Source organism: Bubalus kerabau, chromosome 1 (genome assembly GCF_029407905.1).
Source record: "Bubalus kerabau isolate K-KA32 ecotype Philippines breed swamp buffalo chromosome 1, PCC_UOA_SB_1v2, whole genome shotgun sequence".
In the NCBI taxonomy this organism is placed as follows: Eukaryota; Metazoa; Chordata; class Mammalia; order Artiodactyla; family Bovidae; genus Bubalus; species Bubalus kerabau.
In genome coordinates this window covers 159,626,728-159,632,085 of record NC_073624.1, presented here as the reverse complement: position 1 = coordinate 159,632,085, position 5,358 = coordinate 159,626,728, and positions in this window count along the sequence as shown.

The following is a 5,358-nucleotide window of genomic DNA, read 5'->3' as shown; positions in this document are numbered from 1 at the left end:
GAGAAAAATATATAACCATGCTGAGTGGACTCTAAATTTATGATGTGGGTCTTTAATGATGCTGGGGAATTAAATTACAACTTAGCTGATTCAATCTCTATGCTCCACTATTTTCCTTTCTTATCAATCTGTATATCTCTTATTTTGGCATAGTCACTCATAGCTAAAGAGGTGCTTTCTGTTAGGAAAATGTAGACAATCAGAGCACATTTCCACAGCCACCTAAGACCAGATCTGCCTATCAACATATGTACCCAATATTTATAACTTCTTGTTTCTCATGGCTAGTGAAATACTTATCATGTTATTTTATTCTCTGTCCTCTCCTTGAATTTTAGTTTAATCATTTTTGAGAGCCTTTTCTACAAAATCAGTTTTCTCACTTTATTGAATCATTAACCTTATTAGTCATTCACATCAGCTGACACAAAATTTTTTTTTAAATGCACCCTCCTGACCCTTTAGCAAGAATTTACTTTCCTAGATGTAATATTAGCTAAGCTTGAACATAATATTTTGAACAATAGATGGTGAGAAAGAAATTTTAAAGGTATTATTTAGAGGGATAGTAAAATTCCTGCAAAGCAGAAGAAAGTTGAACTAAAGGGAAACTTAAAGCTTTTTATTTGATCCTATTTATTAGCTCCCACTTCAATTATGCCTCAGAAATATGTATTACAGTCAGACAGTAAACAAATTGAATTTTTCTTATGAGTGTACGTCCAATTAAAAAAAACAATGCTTCCCAAATAACAAGAAACTCATCCTCTCTACTAATATTTCCTAAAAGTTTATTATCACATTCATCTTTTTTATCCTTTAGTTATACTGATTTTCTTCTCTTCCACTGTCCAAAGATTGCCAATCTTGACAAAAGTTTGTGGCTGAAAGCTTTCCTTAAAACACAGTATAACAGAAAACAGAAAAACTGTTAGGCTGGCATTCAGATATCTACAATTTTTCATGTGAGTAAATAAGAGAGGATTTTTGCTATCAGTTTAATTCCTATGTGAAACAAGTCTCAATTGATTAGCTTTTCAGAGGAAGTTCATTCCTTTGTGTACCATTTAATCTATATCCACTGTTAATTACTAACAGATATCTGGTAGTATCCATAAAGGACACAACTCTCTCCTATGAGCAGCAATCAGCATTCAGATATTTTAAGGGATTTAATAAATGAGCATAACAAATCCTATTAAAAGATTAGAATTAATCAGTCTCCTTCATGATTCCCTTATGGCAAACATAAAGATATATTTTTCTTTCCAGCTTCATGGTTACTGACCATTAGAATTCCAAATATATGACACTTATTTAAATATAACTTATTGCTAGACAAGACAAGACATCTAGCAAACTCCCCAGTGGGGAAGTGAATAGATAAAAAATAAAATCTAAGAGAAGAAAAGAATATCTGGCATCAGAAATGGCTCAGTAGGATACAAATAACTAAAACACGGGGATGAAATGAATTGGAACTGAGTCTATTTGCATTAGGGATTGAACATGATGTGCTCAGTAGGAAGGTTTGAAACACTTCACTGAACAATAGAAAGATAAGTTGACTATTTTAGCAATGTCTCAGTATTCCTCAAATGAACTTTTGTTGTACACCCCATTTCAGCCATTTTCTTTCCAAAAGTAATGTTCTTTTAATATGTCTTTTTAAAAAAAATTTAAAAGCTATGTTTTGTCCTTAAATGCAGTCAAAATTTCCAGTATAAATGAATTTCTCTCTGAACAACCACTTTCTTTTTATGGTTTCTAAGGTTATTTTGGTGGACATGGTGTTAGTTTTGACTTGACCTAAGTTTAGCTTCCCTGGCTCTAATAAAATCTATTCCTTTCAAAGTGCCTTCAGATAGGAAATTTGTGATGTGGCACAAGTTTATGATCCTTGAAAATGGTCTAACTGTGTCCTGATCCTTACCAAACTCAGTTAATTGCATGATAAGAAAACACTAAATTTTGTGTTTATTTGCTTCTATATTTGTTTTGGCTTACACTTTTTACATATACCCATCTGTATTAATATGAAAGGCTGCTATAACAAAGTACCACACACTGGGAGTCTTAAACATCAGAAATTTATTTCCTCACAGTTCTGGAGGTCAAGATGTTGGCAGGTTTGGTTTCTCCTAAGTCTTTTCTCTTTGGCTTACAGATATTCTCCTCCTCACTGTGTCCTCTCGTGACCTTTTCTCTGTGGGTGTGCATCCCTGATGACTCTTTGTGCGTGTCCTAATTCCTTTTCTTATAAGTAACACCAGTCAGATTAGACTAGGGCCTGCTCACATATCCTGCTTTAACTTTAATTACCTCTCTGAATATAGTTACATTCTGAGATGCTAGGGGTTCAGGTTTTAAGATAAGAATGTAGGGAGGACACAATTTAGCTCTTAACACCATCTAGAATGAGTTTATCACACCATATAAATATTCAAATGAGAGAAGAAGTACAGAAATTGCCCTAGAAAACAATTGAGATCATTATTTATATTATTTTACAAGGTTCTCAATGAGACCCAGCAAGAGTGGATCCCAGTACTTTATGGTTATGGCTACATACTCAAGTTCTGACATAAAAATATCAAAAATATTTCCTTGGCAAATTTAACCTTGAAAGATTTTGTAGAGAGATGTGATCAAGAGGTTATCTGTTATAAGACATAATAATATATTATCAGTAAAGATGTGTGAATAAAAATAAGACTTTGTGTAAGTAAAATGATAAACATTAAAAAAGGTCTTCTAGCATTTAGCCTTGCATATAAACCTTACCTCCTGCCATGACCACTGCTTTGCTATTTTGAAAACTCAATATATTGCTGCAAGTCATACTTTCTTCACCTTCCAAGGTAAATTTCATCCAGTTAAATGCTCATGTGGCTTTTTCTGTCTCAGCTCAGTTCAACATTAGTTTCAAGCATTTCCATTGTTAAGGCCACCAGGTAGAGCTAACCATTCCATCTCTTTTGTCTACACTGTATTTGGTGTGATTGTCTATATATAAGTATGAATATATGCTATGCAATAAGTATAAAGATTATTTTGACATTTTATGTAAAGCAATTCTTATTCTATAGTCAGTCTCACCTTTTATTTTTTATAAAATGCTGACTCTAAAATCAAATTAAGAAACTATCATAAACTAGAATGGAATATAATCTGCAAAAATACTGAGTCATTATGCTGTACATCTAAAACTAATACAATGTTGTAAATCAGTTATATTTCTGTAAAAATGTAAAATACCAAAATTAGCTAGATTTGTAGAACTTTACTAAAACAGAAGCATGCTCCATCCTGGAATCAAAAAGGGCACAGTAAGTGCAACATTCCTTTCAAAGATCGGGGCTTGCTCAGCCTTTGTTTCTGTTTAATAGGGTGAATTGCATTGTACATAAGTCCATATAATGTCCTTCTTATATTAAAAATAACTGTTTATTATTTTTCCATCTTTTGTACACACCCTGCCCATTGATATGCATACACATTTATATCTTTATCTCTGTTCATGCCAACATATAATGGTACAAATTGTTTTTTGCACACCTAACCTATATTTCCACCTATCCTTTACCAGCAATAATGTTACTATATTTATCTTCAATTTCCTGATTTATTTAATTATAATAAATCTGATTTATTTATAATAAACCTGCTTTATAAATTTATTTAATTTATTTAAATTCAATTTCCTTAAATTTCTCAAAACGTTCAAAACTCATATGGGAAAAAAATAGTATTCCCTATTGCTCCACTGAAAAGTAAGAGCTGAGTTATCCAAGACTGATTCTTTACAGGATGGCCTCCAAAAAAGTCCATCAAAACCAGTTACAGCTGAAACTATAAAACAGACCAATTTATGGTAGAAATCTGAAGTGGCATTTTAGTTGAATGGTTGCTCCTTCAACCAAGAATACTAAAAAGTAGCAAACTTGGGCTGAAGACTAGAACTCTGGCCCTATTATACAGCTGTGACTATATAATCCCAGGTTTGATGTCAGTTTATTGATTTAGCCGGATGAGGGCTGAGGTGAAGACACAAAGATGGAGCCAAGGTTCAGCTGCACCGTGTTGATGGAACCCAAAAAGTTTGGACCTTAGACTTTGGTTGCACCATGAAAGGGACTTGTACTCCCTCAAACATGCCTGGTGTGGTGTTTGTCTCTGTAAGTCTTTCCTCTCCCTTTACATTTTCCAGAAGGCCCTGTGTGTGTGTGTGTGTGTGTGTGCGCGCGAGCGTGTGCACGTGTGTGCGTATGCATACCATATTTAATCATTTTTAATTTTACCCCACAAAGTAATTTTTCCTTCGAATTCATAGCATAACCATTACATAGCAACTTATGTTACTCATGGCCCTCTTTCCAGGTCAACTGATAAAAACGTTGGAAATCATTGGTGTTCTTCATAAGTATTCCAGCTCTGTTTCCTTTAGCTTATGGTATTATTCAACTTCTTCACCTGCTGCAAGATAATCACGACCATAAGACTTACTGTTACCAATAAAATGTGAGCAAAGCAAATTTGCATGTCACCTCTCTGAAGATGATTTAAGTGATGGTGGCTACTTCATTCTCTCTTTGCTTTTGAATAGAAAGAGTCTACATTCAAGATAGTCACTGATCCTCTTGGTCCCTCTGCTGACATAGATGAACATACAGGGGAAGTTTTGTTATTTCTAAGACACTGAGATTTAGAGATTGTTATTTCAATATAACCAGGCTATTCTGAACCAACACAGAAATGCAAAATCTTTAATTTTAAAAAGTACAGAATATGAATTTATAACCATATATATTCACTTTCCAGTTGATGAACATTGGATTTTTAAAAAATAAATCCCCTTATACATATATAGTAAAAACGGGTCCCTTTATTTGCATAGAATAATATCCTTAAGTCAGATTTCTGTGTCAGATGGCATGGTTGAAGTTTTTATATTGCTGGAGCAATGCTCAATAGGAATATGACTAGATGATGGACAGAGCAGAAAGGCAGCATAAGCAGTAATAGCAATCACAAAACCATATACTAACATATATGAAAATTTATTATGGATAACTCATTGTTATAAGTATTTTATATGCTTAATAATTTAATCTTAATAAGTAATTTCCAATGTGGTTCCATTTTACAGGTGACTTAAGTAAAGAACAAATTAATTTGTATACCAAAGGTCACATGACTAATAAAGAATAGAGCTAGTAATTGGAGGCAGGTAGTAATCTAAGTTGTGTTTTCTCTTTCAAGGATTCATAGAGTTAACACATGGCCTTCCCTGGTAGCTCAGCTGGTAAAGAACCTGCCTGCAATGCAGGAGACCCCAGTTCCATTCCTGGGTCAGGA